This window comes from Nylanderia fulva, unplaced genomic scaffold (genome assembly GCF_048542155.1).
Source record: "Nylanderia fulva isolate GAGA-0341 unplaced genomic scaffold, ASM4854215v1 Scaffold43, whole genome shotgun sequence".
NCBI classification, from domain to species: Eukaryota; Metazoa; Arthropoda; class Insecta; order Hymenoptera; family Formicidae; genus Nylanderia; species Nylanderia fulva.
Genome location: NW_028190510.1, coordinates 1,380,371 through 1,402,652, shown reverse-complemented (window position 1 = coordinate 1,402,652; position 22,282 = coordinate 1,380,371). Strand labels below are relative to the sequence as shown.

General features: G+C 32.6%; 1 protein-coding gene and 1 long non-coding RNA gene across 10 annotated transcripts in view; one reads left to right on the top strand and one right to left on the bottom strand.

Moving 5' to 3' along the window:
* Nucleotides 1-22,282, top strand: part of LOC114931230 (ras-related protein Rab-37) — a 125,501-nt gene that overhangs the window by 65,621 nt on the left and 37,598 nt on the right. For 2 of the 9 annotated variants that reach the window (XM_029303194.2, XM_029303191.2), the window contains exon 1: nt 15,330-15,792. The exons of 5 other annotated variants lie outside the window; for them this stretch is intronic. The gene's annotated coding sequence lies outside the window, so the exon portion shown is untranslated. Of the gene's footprint in view, nt 1-14,639; nt 15,118-15,329; nt 15,793-22,282 lie in introns of those variants that run through there. 2 more of the 9 variants (XM_085486450.1, XM_085486449.1) reach the window with 2 other exon arrangements.
* LOC146721687 (uncharacterized) overlaps nt 1-22,282 on the bottom strand; it is a 107,358-nt gene that overhangs the window by 51,618 nt on the left and 33,458 nt on the right. The window lies entirely within an intron of this gene.

Sequence of the window (22,282 nt, the reverse complement as noted above, 5' to 3'; positions counted from 1 at the left end):
CCCACGAGACTGAGGGCAAATGCCGGGACAGAGACTTAGGGTGTTCACGAGGAACGTTGGGTCCACGGAAGATATTCCCCCCCTTTGTCTGAAGATTCATGGACCATTTCGTTATCCTTCCGGGAGACGGCGAGTATAGTGAAACCGCGAAGATGCAGGGATATCTTCTATCAACTCGACTGTTATGGGAAAAATCTGGCCAATTTTTCTTCAAAAAAACAGTTCGAGTACGGAGAGGAGGAGGGCGAAGCTCGGTAACCTGTAGCAGCAGCTAAGGGAGAGCAGGATTCGTCCGGACAGTGTAGACGCAAAAAGAGAGGGACCAGGCGTTTCGTTCGGTAACCTGTAGCAGCAGCTAAGGGAGAGCGGAGTATCGTTGGTGCCCTAATAGCAGCGTCAGAGTCCTGGGTCTTCAATCTCCGTGAGAATTGTCGGGACGACAATTTTGAAGAAGGGGGGCAGTGTTGCGCCCCCGTGTTACGCCCCTGGATCTACATCTTTGTATCGGGTGATACTTTTCGCGGGATCAACTCTTTACGCCTCCGGAAGATCGTCGTCAAGGGAGTTGTTGTTAAACAACTAAGGGTCTTCTTCTGTTTTCGGGAGACATGACAGATTTGGTCTAGCGGTCGCATCGTGCGGACGTTTTCCGAGACCGGAGCTTCTTTGCATTACGAATGCACTATTTGTTATATTTCATTGGTTTCGTGTATTGGTTCCTCATATTAAAGTTCATTTCCCTATTATGCGAGTGTCTTTATTTCGCGCGCGAGTGAGAGTGACTGTGTGTGAGTGACTGAGCGAGAGGCGTCCCGAGGACGCAACAATATATATTTCCGTAGAAATATTTCCGCCCACAGAACACTTATGTGTCCTTCAAAGGTTAAAGAAAATTATAAAAGATTTTATTATTATCTTTGCGTAATTTTTAATTGAATCAATTATTATTAATTATGTTCATGACTTTATACATTTGAGATCGCAAACCTCTTTTTAAAATAAAAGACATATCGTTTTTCCCACATTAAATAGAGTTGATAACTTCCACCAACATATTGGTTTCTATCACGAATATGACAGGTCAAATTTTAGGTCAAGTCGTTTTTAAAGATTTTCTTTTAACTTTTTAAAGACCCATAATAACTTTTAATGCAGGAACAGCAAGTTTTGCGAATGTAAAAAATATCATAAAATTACATAAGTAATAAGTGTATAAATTACTATTAATTATTACTTCAAAAATACTGCTATTTTACCCATTCTTTGGGAATGGGGTCGTATTTTATTTATATTATACCCCTTCAATTATTTTGGTTTTTTAATTATAATTATCTTATATTAGTTTTAATTATGATACAAAAATAGAATAATGTGTTAAGTATTATACTGACGAATTCTCTTCATTCCTCCTTTCTTGGTCCCTATCCTTCACTTTTTATACCCCTTCCCCACTTTTTCCTTCTCTTCCTCTCGCGATCCTTCACCCCCTGTTCCCTCTCCCGTCCCCCGATGTAGAATAAAAACTTGGGAAACAGCGTGTATAATAAATCCTTGAGAGAATGCCATCGTCGCGATATTTTGTTTTTTTCCCGAGATTTATTTTCTCTTCAGCAATATAAATACAAAGTTGGAAACGAGTGTCGCGCATTTTCGTCATATAATAAGTATGAGAGTGATATTGAATGAGATTTTTTTTTCCTCTGTATGCATTCGGTGGATGAAAAACGAGCGCGAATCCTGTGCCCACGACTGTTGTAAACAACGGGGGTAAAATTATAGGGGCGGAAATCATTGACGACCTTGCGAAAGAGACTTCCCTTTCCTTCAACATCCGCGCAGATAAAGCGGTCCACTTTTTAACTGCCCGAACGGTTTACCAATTCAATGAACTTTTTCGACGGAGATCCTTGAAAGTTTACGCCGCGAAAGATCGTTACATGTCCTTATTTTTCGTTAAGCCGCGAAAAAATTATATATTAAAAACAGTTTATGAAAAATGACTTTGCAAATTTTAAAATAAATAAATCTCGAATAATAAATTTTCAAGTAAAGAAAATTTTTTTTAATTTTGAAGGCATTAATAATCTCACAAAATGGTGATTGTGTCTTTTGCGTCATCCTCTTCTTCGGTACAAACTCCATTTTTCGTGTAAATCTAACATTAATTTGTGTACCAAAAAAAATTTGATGAAGACGGAAACTTGACGCAAAATTATTACTATCTTTTTACGACACGGAAACAAAAATATGGAAAGGATTTCGCTTCCTTTGGAGCCGAACTTGAGAGACTGTCGCGTCTGGCTTACCCCGAATGTCCATATGCGGTCCGCGATAAAATAGCATGCGCGCAATTTGTCTCGGCATTAATAGACGGGTTTGTCAAAAGAACCCTTCAACTGGAGGGAATTACATCCTTAAATTTGGCTATAGAAAGAGCTAAGGCCATAAAAATAATTCAGGGGGATAGTTTTGATAGAAAAAGAGACAATTTTAGTAATAAAGGAAATTACGGCAAAATAAGTCAAAATTATCAAAAAGGAGAGAGGAGCGACGCGCGAACCGATTCCGAAAAAAAGAAAAGCGAACGGTTTGACCCGAAAGGGGAAGCGCAAGCGAACAACTTTTCGGCCAAAGAGAAAGAATGTTGGTCTTGCGGGAAGACTGGGCATTTGCGTTTTCAATGTCCTGAGGCGAAGAAAACTAGAGGTAGTTGAATTTTTCGGGGAAAATTCAATTCTTACAGAAAACGCCCCGACGTCCAATTTTGTTGATCTCATTGATTGTAGTGTTAGAAGGACCTTTCTCTATTGTAAAGAAATTCAACGATGTGGTGTACTGCATTCAGAAGACACCCAGACATCGGAAGAAAGTAGTGCATGCAGATAGATTAGCTCCATTTTTAGATAGAAATATTGATTGTTAATTAGAAATAGTACAAAACTCAAATAAAGATTGCTAGGAATTGGAGAGTTGTGTTTGTGTGTATATTTGTAAGTACATTTTTTTAATTGGTGAATTTATTCTGCGTAAGGAATGTTTTCTTTTCTAGTTGGAAATTTTTAAGAAGAGGCTTGCCTGAGTTTCTGTTACAAGAGAATTCTCTGAGGAAGTTCCTGCGACCATTACTCATCGAGGGCAACTGGCTCCTTTCAATTGAGAAGACCGTCTCATCTTCAGAAGATTGGTCATTTGGTTCATCACGTTGAAGACTGTCCCTCTCGTGGTTTTTGATCCGTGGTTTTCCCACGAGACTGAGGGCAAATGCCGGGACAGAGACTTAGGGTGTTCACGAGGAACGTTGGGTCCACGGAAGATATTCCCCCCCTTTGTCTGAAGATTCATGGACCATTTCGTTATCCTTCCGGGAGACGGCGAGTATAGTGAAACCGCGAAGATGCAGGGATATCTTCTATCAACTCGACTGTTATGGGAAAAATCTGGCCAATTTTTCTTCAAAAAAACAGTTCGAGTACGGAGAGGAGGAGGGCGAAGCTCGGTAACCTGTAGCAGCAGCTAAGGGAGAGCAGGATTCGTCCGGACAGTGTAGACGCAAAAGAGAGGGACCAGGCGTTTCGTTCGGTAACCTGTAGCAGCAGCTAAGGGAGAGCGGAGTATCGTTGGTGCCCTAATAGCAGCGTCAGAGTCCTGGGTCTTCAATCTCCGTGAGAATTGTCGGGACGACAATTTTGAAGAAGGGGGGCAGTGTTGCGCCCCCGTGTTACGCCCCTGGATCTACATCTTTGTATCGGGTGATACTTTTCGCGGGATCAACTCTTTACGCCTCCGGAAGATCGTCGTCAAGGGAGTTGTTGTTAAACAACTAAGGGTCTTCTTCTGTTTTCGGGAGACATGACAGATTTGGTCTAGCGGTCGCATCGTGCGGACGTTTCCGAGACCGGAGCTTCTTTGCATTACGAATGCACTATTTGTTATATTTCATTGGTTTCGTGTATTGGTTCCTCATATTAAAGTTCATTTCCCTATTATGCGAGTGTCTTTATTTCGCGCGCGAGTGAGAGTGACTGTGTGTGAGTGACTGAGCGAGAGGCGTCCCGAGGACGCAACAATATATATAAATTTATATAATTATATATGTATGAAAAGCATTTTTATCTAATTATGTGTGGACATATTTCATATATAATTTTTCGATTATGTATACAATTTTATATATTTCTATATAATTTTATATTGTTATACATTTCCGGATTTTTGACATGTCTGTAATATTAGGATAACGAGTTCAATCGATAAATTTAACGCTAATGCAGACACACGTATATATCCGCATATACTGAAAACACACGACGAGTCGCGAAATTGCGCAAGAATCGCCGCTTATTAAGCTTTCCTCCGAAGGAAATGGTCGCTAATACGCGCGCGAAATTCTAACAGATATTACTCGGATTACATTATTGCTCCTGTATATATAAGCTCGGAAGCCATTAAATCGGGATTAACGTATTCCGGAAAGCGCGAATGGGATTCCCGGCGTGATCGGCAGCGCGAAGTTGCGGCAATAATCATCTTGTTCTCTCGTTCCAGGGACGTTACGTCAGGAACGATCCGTTTTCTTTTTTTTTATTTTTTTATTTTTTTATTTCGTCGCGAGGATGTAAAATCGCGGAAAATCATCTTTTGTCGCACCATGTTATCGCGACTTTCCGCCGATGTACTCGACGTAGTTTCTAAAAGGAGAAGAGCTAATGAGAAGCAGCTCTTTGCTGAACACTCGCGACAAGTTTATAATTAGCGACGTAATTTCCGTTTCCACGATTTAATTTTTTTTCTGTAAAAAATTATATATGTTATGTCGTATTTAGACTTGCAAAAAATTTGCTTGTATTTGGTCAACAAATTTTTTTAGTGAGGAAAGTGATTGAATTTTAGATTCCTTTCTTTACAATTTTAGAAAAAAGTTTCCACGAACATATTTCCGGAAATATTTCCCCAGAAAATTATGGTCCTTCAAAGTTAAAGAAAATTATAAAAGAATTTTATGATTATCTTTCGTAATTTTTAATTGAATAATATTATTAATTATGTTTAATGTACTTTATACTATTTTAGCAAACCTATTTTTAGAATAAAGACATATGTTTCCAAATTAAATAGAGTTGTAACTTCCAACAGGATTGGTTATATACAAAATATGACAGGTGTCAAATTTAAGTCAAGTCGTTTTAAAGATTTTCTTTAACTTTAAAGACCCATATAACTTTGCAGGAAAGCAAGTTTTGCAATGTAAAAAAATATATAAAATTACATAAGTAATAAGTGTAATAAATTACTATTAATTATGCGTTACAAAATACTGCTATTTATACATTAGTGGGAATTATTTTATTTTATTATACCACTTCAATTATTTTGGTTTTTTAATTATAATTATCTTATATTATTTAATTATTTAAAAATATGAATATTTGTTAATCATTATACTGAAGAATTATATTATTTTATTATATTTTAATTACTTAATTTTTTAAAAATTAAAATTATTTTCAATTATATTATCTAGTTAATAAACAAAAATGTTAACTCTCACGTAAAACGTGTAGAATAAAAACGTGGAAATGCGTGTATATAAATCTTGAGAGAGCCAGTCGTCGCGATATTTTTTATTCCCGAGATTTATTTTCTTCAGCAATATAAATACAAAGTTGGAGAACGAGTGTCGCGCATTTCGTCATATATAAGTATGAGAGTGATATTGAATGAGATTTTTTCCTTGTGATGCAGTTCGGGATGAAAAACGCGCGAATCCATGTGCACACGACTGTTGTAAACAACGGGGAAAATTATAGCGGAAATCATGACACACTTGCGAAAGACTTCCTTCAACTCCGCGGAAGATAAACGGTCCACTTTAACGGCCGAAGTTTACAAATTCATGGAATTTCGACGGGAGATACCTGAAAGTTTCGCCGCGAAAGATCGTATACATGTCCTTAATTTCGTTTGCGCGAAAAAATTATATATTAAAAAATTTGATGAAAAAATGACTTTTTGCTAATTTTTAAATCTCAATATAAATTTTCAACTAAAGAAAATTTTTAATTTTGAAGCATTAATATCTCAAAAATTATTGATCGTTTTTGCGTCATTCTCTTATTCGGTAAAAACTCCCATTTTCGTTTAAATTAAAATTAGATTTGTTGTACCAAAAAATTTGATGAAAAAATCTATGAAAATAATCTTATCAAAAAATCTTATCAATTTTTTTTGTAAAAAATCTAATATTAAATTATATCTATGAAATTGAAGGATTCCGAAAATAATATTCTCATTTTATGGAATAAAAGGACATGTCATTGCACATTCTTGTCTCTCGGAAACGGAAACTTTGCCGTGCCACGATGCGTTGATTACACGCTTTCTCCATTCTTCCTCTCTTCATGCGAATGTATTTACTTGGGGATCACTTTCTAGCTCTTTCCTCGAGAGATGAAAGGGTTTCAACCTTACTGCCACATTTTCCAAGGGTGCTCAAGGTCGCCGACCTTGCCATTTCTGTCATTGCCTTCGGCGAAAGACGTTTCAGGGGTCGAAGGACAGCCATTTTTCAGATTAACCGACTCTCTTTCTCTCTCTTTTGCGTGTGATTCGAGCTCGCGATTAATAATAGAGGTATACGTGCGAGGGGACGAGATCGAAGGGTTGAAAATAATCGCGAAGCGAACCGATCGTCGAAATTTATGACCAAGTCTGCGCTTCTTTGGCCAGCAACCATGATTTCTCTTGGCGTCTTGTCTTTTCAAGAGGAATTTATTCACAAATCTATATATTCGAATAATAAAAAATAAAAATTTTAAAAATAATAATCTAAAAATAACATACACACTATAAAAAAATATGTAAAATTACATAAATACAAAATGTAAAATTACATGATAAATAATGAAAAAGTAAACATTTCTATTATTCATCGTGTAATTTTACACTTATCATTTATGTAATTTTATATACTTTTGTGTAATATATTATATATTTTTTTACAGTGCATCTAAATATATTCAAATAATAAAAAATTAAAATTTAAAAATAATCTAAAAATAATAATTTGCATACGCACTGTAAATAAATTATAGAAAATTACATAAATAATAAATGTAAAATTACATCATAAATAATGAAAAGATAAACATTTTTATTATTTATCGTGTTTATACTTATTATTTATGTAATTTTACATATTTTTGTGTAACATATTACATATTTTTTTACAGTGCATGTATATATTTGAATAATGAAAAATTAAAATTTTAAATATAATTTGCATACATCTATATATTCAAAACATATTGTAATAAAGTAAATAATATTCTTCGAATATATAGATTTCAGGATGGAAGGGAAAGGAAGAAATTGTTGATAGAGGAGATGAGAAAGACGGCTGTTTTATTGGATATGTTATGCACCGGAAAAAGGACGTTGCAAGGACGCGAAGTATCGCGATTTGACGAGAGAACGTGACGTTATTTATTCGAATAAAAAAAATGGCTGGGGAAATTTTTTTACTTTAACCCTGTTTTTGTAGAGCGGATATAATAACTCGTCCGCGCATTTCCCGTCGAATGTTACAGAATATTCACTTTTGCACAAACCGAGAGATAGATAAATGTATATATATATGTGTGTGTGTGTATGTGTATGTATATGTATATAAAATGCATTTATTGAAAGACGAGCTCTCTGTCCGCACAAGCACGCAACCGAAGAAGGAAACAAAGTCAAAACGCAATCAAACAAATATATTTTGTTCACCGGAATTGAATTTCTAGAAATCGACTTACGGAATATTCAAAAATACGTTGTTACGTCCTTTTCTATAGTTTCTATCTCTTTGAAATTTCTCGAGATATTATCTGTGTATTTCATTTTTATTATTTTTCACAAAATAATATTTGAGAAATAAGTAAATAAAAGCGCATGCATATCTAAACTTTAATGGATCCGATATACGTAATATGATTCTTTATTTGCAAAACTGGAAGTTTGATAACAAGAATTGATCATAGAATGTAATCCTTCATCTTTTTTTAATTAATGAAATTTAACAGTATTATCGCGTGGTGAAATAATTTTTATCAAAGTGATGAGGATTTAAAGGTCGATCGCCATTATATATAAATTTATGTATTTTTCAGATTATTATTAAAAGTTGTATGCTTTTTTACGCGCGACATAAAAATATTCAATCAAGTGTGTCGAACATCGTATATTCTATTTATTTGTTTATTTATTTATTTATTTATTTATTTATTTATTTATTTATTTATTATTATTCATAAACAGGAAAGAGGTCTCTTTAATATCTCTATATTTTTTTCGAAATAAGAGATCTTGATACACGGTAAAAAAATTTGTTTTCTTGTTAAAAACGCGCGCGCGCGGTCCCCGTTAAATATTTATTTTGTGTTCAATATTGAACATATTCATGTGTTAATTTAACATATATACTATTCTGTTAATTGAACTTAAATGTTAAATTAATAAAACAACTGAAAAAAATGTAAAAATAACAATGTGCATTTACTTTTAATTTTATCCAATAAATATGTTCTGCTTTATTAGTGACAAGATTTTTTTGTTAAAATTTACAGAAAAAAATGTTGATTTTCTATTTTATAAGTGGGGATAATAAAATCTAAAATTAACATATTTCTAGTCTATTTTTACATAAAAGGTATGTTAATTTTACACAAAATTTATTTTAAATTACTTGAAGTTTTGCATTTATTTAGTGTTAAAATATAAACACAAAATTTGTGTCTCCATTTAACATATCTATTATGTTAAATTAACAAAAAAATTCTGTGGACCATTTGGAACATGATGTCTGTTAAAAACAGAAATTTTTCAACTGTGTACGATTGCAGTGTTATTTTACGAGTAAACATTTCGAACTCGGGTCGCGAGGTAATTATTGCATTAATCATCATTCATTGGAGAACGTGTATAAGTGTGTGTTCCTAATTGTCAAATGTCAAATATGTACAGTTGATGAAATTATGGCATCGCTCCAAGTCGCGTATGTTTATGTATCTATAAGCACCTCTCTATCTCTTCCTGTTCTCTCTCGTCTCACATCCATCGCGTTATATAATAATGAAATCCGCTCCTCGAATTCCGAGATCCAGCGTAAGTGTATCCCGAGGGATTTTCGAACGCGTGTCCCGGGAGTTTTGATTCTTTCGCTAGAGAGAAGAGAGAAAGATCCTCGAAGAGGGAAGAGAGATTCGTCTTGAATTTCGATCCGGGATATAATATATCGCGTCAACGTCGATTTTACGATGCAGTCCGGGTCTCGCGCGCTCATATGATGATGGCATTTCGATAAGAAGAGAAGCTCGACTCGTCGATCGCGGTCGGAATCAATCGCGGATAAGCCGCACAAAGGGGAAAAAGCAAGCTTCGATCGACGAATGAATTCGCGACGATAACGCTATTAATAAGAGATTTTTATTTTTCTCCACAAATTTTTATATGTTTTTTATATAATAATTTTATATAATGTATACATAAATTAAATATATATTAATATATATTATATATGCATATGTATAATTATATATAATAATTTTAATATATATAATATATATAATATATTAATATAATTAAATATATAATAATTAAAGAATGTTTGTACAATTTTTATATGAAACAATTTTTGTATTAATTTTCACGAATTATAATATTATATAATGAGAAAGGGATTCTTTTTTCCGAGGAATTCCTCATCTCTATGAAACGTCAAACCCGAGTGTTTCACTTTCTCAAACAGTAACCTACTTTCACAAAGAGATAAGACTAGACGCTAAAACCTACAGAGAGCTTCGCGAATTCCTTCTCTCTTTCTTATTTTGGAAAAATAGTATTGTTCTCTCTTTTTTTTATTTTGCTCTTCTCGCGAAACATTCCCGCTCAACCTGTTTCGAAGGATTATCCGTCTTTCTCGCTCTTTTTAACGAAGATATATTTTATCAATCACCCTGTAGGTTTCGGAAATCATTTTTACAATGTATTGTATAAATAATACACAGTATATAAAATATAGTGTTTTCTTGTTAAAAACGGTCCCTGTTAAACATTTTGTATTAAACATTTAACAAATTCATGTATTAATTTAACATATTGCTGTTGTGTTAATTGAACTTAAATGTTAAATTAAAACGATCGAAAAAAGATGTAAAAATAATACAATGTGTGTATCTATTTTTAATTTTGCACAATAAATATGTTCTGTTTTATTAGTGACAAGATTTATCTATTCAAATTTACAGACAAAAATTGTTTTATTTTATAAGTGATAAAATCTAAAATTAACATATTTTTAGTTAATTTTTACATCAAAATTATGTTGATTTTACACAAAATTTATTTTAAATTACTTGAAGTTTTGCATTTATCTCGTGTTAATATATTAACACACTATTTGTGTCTCCATTTAACATATCCATATCATGTTAAATTAACACAAATTTTTCAACTGTGTACATTAAAAGCAATAAGAATATCTGAATAATACAACAATATCTGTCTACAAATTTTACATGTACAATTTTCTGTAAAGTTCAACGTTAAATTGTTTTCGCAAGATTTTCGTAAGAGCAACGTTGTAATAATAATCCCTACTCTGACGATAAGTGAAACGAGTCGTAGGAAACGACTGTTTGGGCCGGTTATTGTGAATTTATATGCTTCAACGAGGTAGGAAATCGGTCCCTCTGTATATACAACACGAACAATAGGCAATAAAGACGATAAAGTTAATTTCATCATGTGCGGGCATCATGCTGGCGCAATCGCTTCTGTTGTAAATCAGTTACAAGTGCGCGAGGCCGGTTGGCTAGAGGGAAGAGAGAGATTCGCGGAGAAAAACTCCCTCCAAATTTATCACGTGAGTGAAATATGAATATTCATATAGCGAAGAAGCAAGAAAAAGATTGCGTGATTGACAAGATCGCTACACAGTTGAAAAATGTCTGTTAAATTTTACAGATATCACATGTCCCAAACGGTCCACAGGAATTTTTCTGTTAATTTAACATAATGTGGATATGTTAAATGGAGACACAAATTAATATTTTAACACAAAATAAATGCAAAATTTCAGGTAATTTAAAATAAATTTTATGCAAAATCAACATAGGATTAATGTAAAAATTAACTAAAATTATCTTAATTTTAGATTTTATCATCCTCACTTATCAACATTTTTTTCTGTAAATTTTAACAGATAAATCTTGTCACTAATAAAGTAGAACATTTATTGTGTAAAATTAAAAATAGATGCACATTGTGTTAATACTTTTACATTTTTTCAGTTGTTTTAATAATTTAACATTTAAGTTCAATTAACAAAACAGTAATATGTTAAATTAACACATGAATGTTTTGTGTTAAATATTGAACACAAAAATTTTAACGGCGACCGTTTTTAACAAGAAAACAAATTTTTCTACTATGTAGAATCGCTCTCGTCCAAGTATGAGTTCTACGTCACATCATCAAGTCACATGTCGATGTAACTCTAACAATAATAAGATCACGTTTCGGCAGGAATGTTATTTCCGGAACCTCTCAGTTTCATTGATAATTTTATCGGGAAAAAATTAAGTAAAACCGCAATGCGCGACGACAGTTTTCAAGATATCGTTTTTTAAAAATGGCAATAATAGCAGTTATTTATAATTTGAACCTAAACGCATTTCTAGTTAAATTAAAATTGAATTTGTTATATTAAAAAATTTGATGAAAAGTCTTTGTGAAAATTATCTCTTCAAAAATCTTGAAATCTTGACATATTAAAAAAATGTAATTAAATATTTAATATAATATTTAAATATTTAAAAATACCAAAAAAATTATTTAATATTTAAAAAGTTAAACTTTTGAAACACTGATATCTCGAAAATTATGATTGTATCGTAGTTTGCAACATTCTTTTTATCAGTAAAAAATATATCAAACAAAACTTATCAAAGAAGTCCCGGAAATAACATTTCCTCTCCTCAACATTTTTTCCTGGATCGTAATGCTTTGTGAATGGAATCTTTTTAATGTGATGTAATTAACGCAGCTAGGGCTGGATTTCATTAGTATCTAATTTAAATGCCCTGAATAAGAAGACATTTATCGTTATTACAATTCTCGTGAACAATAAATAAAATGCACCGATGCTTCCGGTATTGTTTTCCCCAACAGAGGATATGCATATATTGTTTGAGAGGAGAATATTGTAAACATCGGTATATTAATCGGATTCGATCGGGATTTATGAAATTATTTCGCGGTTTTACAGTCGCGCGAGTTCGATGGTTGTCGACTAAATAAATCAGGATGTTTCATATTCTGTATATATATATGCGTAGATATACACTTTTTGAAGCGCACGAACATCCATCGTGATACTGATGCATGTGCACGCGTCCGGTTTTTGTAATTCACGTGATGTACTACTACATATATACTCGTTATATCATATAATGGACGGCACACGTATGTATTTCCGAGGGAGTTAAATTTCACATTTAAAGCGCGCCATCATATCATGGCTACTGTGTATTTATATTGCGTCTGTCTATCTATCTGTCTCTTTCGAATTATTCGCTTTGAGAGTGGAGATTTATTAAGCATCGCCTCTCCAAGTTATTTTTAATAACGCACTCTTTGTGTCAGGCAACTTGTTGTACATTTTAAAAAAGTGTTCATTACTTTATAATAACAGTTTGTTATTTAAAATGCAGAATATATGGAACCATTTATTTTAATTCAAATGACACTTTTCGCACTTGTATACATATCTGTCAATTTTAATACCTTACTTCAGTATTGCACTCTTTTAAAAACCTAGTCACCGATTAAAGTAATGATACAAGAATTTACACAAAATTTATTTTAAATTATTTGAAGTTTTGTATTTATTTTGTGTTAAAATATTAACACATTATTTGTGTCTCCATTTAACATATCCATATTATGTCAAATTAACACAAACATTTCTGTGGACCGTTTGGAACATGTGATATCTGTTAAATTTAACAGAATTTTTTCAATTGTGTATTAATACAGTATTTGCGTGTCTTCATTTAACATATATTCACATTATGTTAGATTAACACAAAATTTTTTCTGAATTGTTTGGGACATGTGATATCAATTAACACAAATTTTTCAACTGTATTCCTTTTCGACGATAATACATTGATCTAATTTCCTTCGCGAATAATAATTTCTAACATACATATATGTAAGAGAACAACAATTAATTAACTTAATAATCTCTTAAGTTTTTTGTTCTTTGTTCATTCCGGATGTTATTGAATTATTAACCAAAGAAGAAGAGCTAAAATCGGCAGCGTTAAAGAAAGAAAAGAAGAAAAAATAAAGAAAAGAAGTAACGCGGGAACAATTTTACATTTAAAATGTATCTCGATACAGATACAGATGCGTGTAAAAAATATATCTAGATACAGATACTCAGATATTTAAAAAATCTCAGATACATTTAAATTCAAAAAAAAATATGTAAAAATGTATCTGCAAATGTATCGGCAAAAAGCAATTCAGATACCATGTTTTGTATCTAGATACAGATACTTCAATTCGAATATATCTCAGATACAGACTCAGATACACAAAATGAATCTAGATACATGTATTTAAATACTACCCAAAAATATGTGAAAATGTATCTGAAAAAAGCAATTCAGATACCATGTTTTGTATCTAGATACAATACAAATACTACTCAAAAAATATGTGAAAATGTATCTGAAAAAAGCAATTCAGATACCGTGTTTTGTATCTAGATACAGATACTTCAATTCGAATACATCTCAAATACAGATTCAGATACACAAAATGAATCTAGATACATGTATTTAAATACTACCCAAAAAATATGTAAAAATGTATCTGCAAAGGTATCGGCAAAAAGCAATTCAGATACCATGTTTTGTATCTAGATACAGATACTTCAATTCGAATATATCTCAGATACAGACTCAGATACACAAAATGAATCTAGATACATGTATTTAAATACTACCCAAAAATATGTGAAAATGTATCTGAAAAAAGCAATTCAGATACCATGTTTTGTATCTAGATAAAGATATAGATACTTTAATTCGAATATATCTCAGATACAGATTCAGATACACAAAATGTGAATCTAGATACATGTATTTAAATACTACCCAAAAATATGTGAAAATGTATCTGAAAAAAGCAATTCAGATACCATATTTTGTATCTAGATACAGATACTTCAATTCGAATAAATCTCAGATACAGATTCAGATACACAAAATGTATCTAGATACTGTATCTAGATACATGTATCTAAATACTCCCTAACACTGCGCGGAAAAGAGAGAGATAAAGAGAAGGATAGAGTACACATCAGCAACGCGTCTCCTGCGACCAACACATTTTCCGTGCCGATGCACTTACCCTCGCATCCACCGCGTCCGCTGCACCCCACAGACGACAATCCATCCCGTCCGCGCGCTTTTCGCCCCCCCCTTCCCCCGTCCTATATCTCCGCTCCCTTTTACCTCCCACCACCTCTTCGCGCCCTTCGCTCACTTACGAGTGACGACACCTGGTCTCTGGAAATAGTCGCCACAAAGCGATACGCCGCGCATCTATCGCGCGTGCCGACGTGCACAAGAAAGATTGTCGCAGGCGCATATCCGTCCCCAGTTCTTCTCTGTCTCTCTCTCGGTTCGCGAAACCGTCCCGAGCGCGAGAATAAAAAGTCATGACTTTCGACGGATTTTTGCGGCGAGGCGACAAAAAATATTGTATATCTTATCGGCGCGACCTTCGCGACCATATTTTCGTCGTGAAATTTATACGCGCGGCTATAATTGGAGTTTTGCTCGCGCATGTGTGCGTGTATGTGGATATTGTATGTGTGTGTGCGTGAAACTTCGTCTGGGCTTTCGATTTCCGTTCGAGTTCCGGCCGCATTTATTAATCCGGCTTTCGAGAAGAAAGTGTCCGCGTTTCTGTATTCGACGTTGTGTTTCTTGCCTTTGAAACGAAAGTTGCTCTCTTATCGCGGAATGCGCCGATAACGACAGCTGGAGAAACTAATTTGAAGTTGTGATTAATGATTTTCATTGCGGAATCTTGTCATTTGTTCTAAAAGAGATCAAATTTAGTTTCTTAATTCGTGAAAAATCGCTATCATTTGGAATTATTATTCTCTTTCTCTCTGTCTCTCTATTTTAACAAGTTTTGCTCAAGGACGCAATTTTCTGTTCATCGAAATTAATTAATACACAAAAATAAAAAATTAATTAATAAAATATTAATTTAAAAAATAATAAAGAATTAAAAAAATAATTAATATAAAATTAATTAATAAAATATTAATTTAAAGAAATAATAAAGAATTAAAAAAAAAAAATTAATTGAAAATTAATTAATTTGAATATCGACGAAATCGTGCAAGTGAGTTGATTATAAAGTGAATGATAATAAACCGCAATCGCGCTCCAGGGAAGTGAAAAATGATCTTGTGTATCTAATTGTAAGACTCAACACACGTGGATAATCCGGTGATGAACGACGTGTATTATTACGTGCCAGTGATTGAATTCGCCGGACAAGGCGTATTAGAGATAAACAATCACAAGAGCGTCTGTCTTCCATTATTCCACGTAGTTATTCGCGACGCTAGAGGGAAGAGATTATCTATCGATAATCGGTTCGATGTATCACACGATCTGTATCGAACATGCGCTCGTTAGCTGCTAGGATGGATGAGCGAAGGTATCTCTTAACCCTCTACCTCCTTTCCCTTCAAAGCAATCTCTGTGCGTGTCACTTATTTTATAATCCGTCAACACGGATATGGCGGGATGGGAACATCTTACTTATTGTAAAAAATATTTTTTTCAATTCTTTAGCAATCAGAAAATCCGCAGAATTTGAGAGACCCTCTTATATAAGGCGAGAAAAAATTTCCGTATCATTTTTTTCCCTATTTTCATTCATATAAATTTTTGCGACCCCAGCAGTCAGTTATTTTATAATCTGCCAATATGCACGGAAAAAAATTATTTATTATTTATTATTTTTTTTCAGTGTGAATATGGAGGGATGGGAAGATTACTTATTGTAAAAAAAAAAATAGTTTTTAATTCTTTAGTAATCAGAAGATCCGTAGAATTTTGAGAGACCCTCTTATGAGACGAAAAAACTTCCGTATCATTTCTTTTCCTATTTTCATTCATATAAATTTTTACGACCCCAGCAGTCAGTTATTTTATAATCTGCCAATATGCACGGAAAAAAATTATTTATTATTTATTATTAATTACTTACTATTAATTTTTTTTCAGTGTGAATATGGAGGGATGGGAAGATTACTTATTGTAAAAAAAAATAGTTTTTAATTCTTTAGTAATCAGAAGATCCGTAGAATTTTGAGAGACCCTCTTATGAGACGAAAAAACTTCCGTATCATTTTTTCCTATTTTTATTCATACAAATGTTTGCGAGCCCAGCAGGCGAGGTAATCCAAAAGGAGATTTGCTGTAAAAAGGGTCCCCATCAAGGTCTGCGATAATACGCCGTATTCCGTTCCCGGGAATCATATATCTAACCACTATAGGGCCGACGCGCGTTTATACTAACATTATATGTGCGTAGGGTGGCACGTGCTACCCCTGACAGAAGGACCGTTAATGAACCGCAGGCGAAATCAAAACGGCATCTCTTTCTCCGCTGTGAGAGAGAGAGAGAGAGAGGTTGTTGTTTGCGCCGTTAATTTTCATGCCCGCACTCTTGCGTAGTGCGGCTCGAAACTAATGATAATCAGGACGTGATAAAGGGCGGCTCTCGGGTTTATCGCGCCTCGGGGCGAGTGGATAAAAGCTCCTTCCCGGCCGAAGGGATTCTCATGCGATGATCGCAGGAGGGTTGCGATAGAAGGAAAAAAAGAGTCACCGCTGTGGGTGGATGTTTCTGATCTAACGCGATGTCAAAGAACCCGGTTGCTTTAATGGCAAAAATAAAATGATAAAAAAACAAGGGAAAAAGATAATCATCTTTATAGTTTATTTATTCGATGCTCTCGGATAAATATCTTTTTTTTTTTTTTAGCTTCTCTTATTCTTTCTTTTGTCTCGAAAAATCTTCTGCTGTATCACTTTCTGCTTTGAGAAAGTCGGAGATTAAAGTCGTCGAAGATTTATCTTGTTATTAATTTGTAATGCGGAAAAAAGAAATTTTATTTTGGTTGAAATTCAGTCTAGGATTTTTTCGATTTTTTAAGATTATTCAGATTTTCTTGATCGGATACTGAATCTATTAGATCGCGGAAAGTTTATATTTAATTATCTATTCTTTGGTTATATATATTGGATCCGCCAGATTCTCTTCATTAATTTTAATATTGGATTTGATTATACAATATATATATATATATATAAATCTTTTGTATATGTATGAATTTTCATCAGCAGCGGAAAACTTTTTAATTTGACATCTGTCATATTGAATTGCTTTTCAATAGTAGATTTGTATTCAGCTCGTAAGCTTGAATAATTTGAAAATGTTTTATGTATATAATCCTGTGATCTTAATGGCATAATTTACAACTTTCCCGTAACAATATATCTGGTATTCAATCACTTATTACGTTTAAAATAACCTTCATGTCAAATATCTTTTGAGAATTAAAAGAAAAAAAAAAGATGAGGATAATGATAATTATATTTAATTTTGAAAAAGAAGAAAATTATTTTAATATAAATTATAAATAAATAATTATTTTCTTACCATAAAATTTAAAATAATCAACACTTTAACACTACGAGTCGAATATTGTAAAAAAATTTGTTAACTTTTGACGAAACCTTTCAACTAATCATTTTGTTAATTGAACATTTACAAATATTTATATTAAATGTAACATATATATTAAATCTAACGAAACGTATATTTGACTTAAATACTAATATATGTTCAATTAACTAAATAGTGATTTAGTTGAAAGGTTTAGTCAAGTTAACACATTTTTTTGTTCAACTAACAAAATAATGATTTAGTTGAAAGGTTTGATCAAGCTAACAAGTTTTTTTACAGTAAAGAAAGTGAATTAAAAAACCGTCATCATTAGGTACTGTAGATTGTACCAGTACACGTTATACGCTAATCGGAGTTGAATATAAATGAAGAGTTATAAAGGTCGTCGGAGAGGAAAACGTGTACTATTTTTCGAGAGGGTCCGACGTGGGTGAAAGAAGAACTTTCGTTTGTTCCATATTTTACTTGGTTTTTTTCCCGCCCGACGATAAACAAAATGCAGCAGCAGCTCCGGGAGAGCTGGACCTCCCAATCCCGTCCCGTTCACTTAACGAATTAGCGTTTAATTCCAATTAGCGTGTACGCGCCCGGTTGTCGTACATAGTCAGAGTGTACAAGAGAGAGACTCGCGAGAGTTTCGCAATTTGCTCGGTGACGCTTTTACGCCGGGATCTGCCCGTTTAATTCAATTTGTCCCTTAGACCGTCCTATAGTCGCCGGGGTGTCATTTGTTTGTTTCTCCGGTGTTTCTTCTCCCTCTCGACCCGGGTGAACTTTTGTGTTTTCAATTTAGCTTTCCCTCTCTTTTTCGCGCCCGAGCTTCCGATCCCTAACTTCTCGCACGATGATAAAGGAATGCACGATTTGCTGTGCCCCACTTTCATTGCGAGCACTCACAGTAGAAAAATGCGTCTTTTTGTTCAAAACGGTCCACGTTAAAATTTTTGTGTTCAATATTTGTCACATTTATGTGTTAATTTAACATATTATTAAATAAGAAATATTTTTGTCGGCTCTCAATATTAAATACTAATAACATAAATGTGATATTTTTTAAAATCGGCCAATAGAGCCCAAAGTGCGAAAATTAATTTTTCGGAACTGTATCTCTTGGTACGAGATTACTAAAAGTTCCATATGGACAATAATATGTTCCATATGGAACTTTGAGTAATCTCGTACCAAGAGATACAGTTCCGAAAAATTAATTTTCGCGCTTTGGACTCTATTGGCCGATTTAAAAAATATATCATATTTAAGTTGTTAGTATTTAACATATTGTTCTGTTAATTGAACACCCTAATTTTACATAGTAGAAAAATCTATGTTTTCTTGTTAAAAACGGTCCACGTTAAAATTTTTGTGTTAAATATTTAACACATGTATAATTTTACATTTATTGCTGATCTGTTAATTGAACTTAAATGTTAAATTATTAAAACAACTGAAAAAAATGTTAAAATAACACAATGTGCATCTATTTTTAATTTTACACAATAAATATATTCTGTTTTATTAGTGACAAAATTTGTCTGTTAAAATTTATGGAAGAAAATGTTGATTTTTTATTTTATAATATAAGTGAGGATAATAAAATCTACAATTAACATATTTTTAGTTAATTTTTATTTTAAATTACTTGAAGTTTTGCATTTATTTTTGTGTTAAAATGTAAGTTTCGTTCTCATTGATTGCTCCATTGGGCGAATATAATACGTGATTTGTGATACTGCGAAGATCTCGAGAGATATCTTTCGGATATCTCGCGGGAAATTTCATTTTTTTATATTATGCTATTCGAGTTACTTGATTTAATTTTTTTGTTATTTGTTAATTATTAATTTTTTAATTTTAATAAGTTATTTTTTACTACAAATATAATGTATTAATTTTAATAATTTTTAACTTTAAATTGTTATACATTTTAGTCACAAAACAATTTTATTAAATCAGAAAAAAACATTCGATAACAACATTACTACTATAACATTGTTATTGAATGTCTTTTTCTGGGTGTACAAATTATTTTGCTAAGCGTATTTTTTAATATTAAAATTGAATATTCTTCTTTCTGATTTCTGCGTACCTTTAATTTCAATTTTTTATCTCGATATATTTTATTCTATTGTTAACCATTCAAAAAATTACTCTTTTTTATGTATTCAATTCAAATTAATTCAACATTTTTTATACCTATTTATATAATGATTATTTTTTGTTTATCTCTTTTATTTTTAAAATAGTTTATTAAATTTTGAAATATTATCAACTTATTCTATTAATCAAACGAGATGTTGACAATTCAATTATCCTTTACTTCTACGCATCCGTCTTATACATGGCGAATATATTGTGCGAATTCTACAATCAAGCTCTCGAGTTATCTCATACATATATAGGTATATACAAAGTAACACGCACATACAAACACATTGTTATTATTTATTTCCTACTTGTTTTCTGAGTTGTACTATGTGGACTGCACTCAGTATATATGGTTGTAATACTTATCACTCTCATTTCTCTGTTTTATTCCCTGCCATATAGCGGAATGTGGAAATGACGAATTGCGAACACGCGGACGGGAACAATATATTACTTTGAAATTAAAATCCACTTTCGCCATCAAGACAAACATTTCGAAAATATTTCAGAGAATGTAGAAAGGTAGTTTCCTTATTCTTCAAAATATTTGTTTGCTCTGTCAAATTTTATTTATTATTATAACTTTGATTCTCTACCAATAATTAAATGAATATCGTTTTTGTGCATAATATCTGCGCTATTTGATAGTAAAGATATATTATGCAAAAAAAAAACACGATTGTTTTAATATCGAAATTATACTATTCTTTATGTTTATATTATACAGAGATCGCGATTATTCTGATTATTCACTCGTATTTTCCTCCACTAGATAGCCATTTAACATATCCTTATTATGTTAAATTAACACAGAAATTTTTAGAACATATGATATTTGTTAAATTAACACAAATTTTTCAATTGTGAATTCGTCACAATTGATTATATGGCTTAAATATACATATATGTTTATTTAAAAGAGAACATATTTAATGTTATATGTGTATTTTAAAAAGTAAAATTAATAATAATAAAACAATAAAATTGTATAATAATAAAACCTTAATACCTTTGAAACTATTATTATTAAGTATAGTGCATCGTAATTTGCGACATTTTTTCTCGGTAAAAAGTCACATATATATTAAAAAAAAGGGATCCCAGAAAGAACTCTCTAGAAGTGACTTACTAGAAATCAAATGAAGGAGAGAATTTGACATCCTTGAGAAACGTGTCCGCGTATTTGCGACGCATGACGGTGTAAATAATAACTTGCAACACACACATTGCGATCTTGTACGACCAGCTGTACGTAAACGTTCGCTTCGCGAAACTGCGTTCTGGTTCGAGACCAGACAACACTTGTTCAAACGTGTCACACACTTGCGCGCAATAAAAGAACATGTCTTGTCATCGTCGTTTCGCAGCTTGCGTTATTACATAACGATACTTTAGCATGAGTTACATGCATAGCGACGCGAGCGAAACTTCATTCTTCGGAAAACTTGGCTCCTCATTCCCACCCTCTTTTTATTCTCCCGTCGTGGGAAACTTTCTCGGATAGAATCTTTACGAGGTCTTATATATCATAACGTTCTGGAAATTAAGGTGCTTTATTAAAGGAAGAAAATCGGGGAGCATATTAAGAAGGGATAACCACGCGCTTTGATAAGGGAAGCGACTTTTATACAAGGAAGCTTCGAACCTTTGGGAATTCTATGGGATAAAAAACAATCCGTATAGCTAATAAATAGATTTATAATTTATCTAATTTCATATTTTGTCGATAAAACAGGACAGAAACTTAGATTAGTTTAGGATCCCCTTAACGCGTTTTCTTCGATCTTGATGAAATGAGAAAAATTGTATCTCCGTTAGAAAATAAAATGGACTCTTTACTGCTATTTTAGCGATTGATCTTTCTTCGCAAAAAGAAAAATTCTCGATTATAGAGTTTAAAAAATTTAGAAACATAGAGAGAGAAAATATACATTCTGAATATATTTCCATTCCTTTTCGTATAATGAAGCTCCTAAGATCCGGAATCGAGTCTTTCCCGGAGTGCGAGAAGTCAAAGGATGAACGAAGCGACAAACGAGCAAAAATATAATATATATAAAAGTACATATGTATGTGTGTAAAAAAATCATAATGGCGGTAATGTTTTCCTTTCTTACGATCAATTATTTTCTGCTCCCGAAATTTCGCACTTTCTCGTGCCGGAAATATTTCTTGCAAAGTCAGGTGTCTAGCGGTCAGGGAATTTTAGAAATCTGGAATTGTCAAGAAATTTTACTATTTATTACTGGATTTTTGCACATTATTCTACATTTGTCTCAATAATTTGCAGATTGTATAATTGATT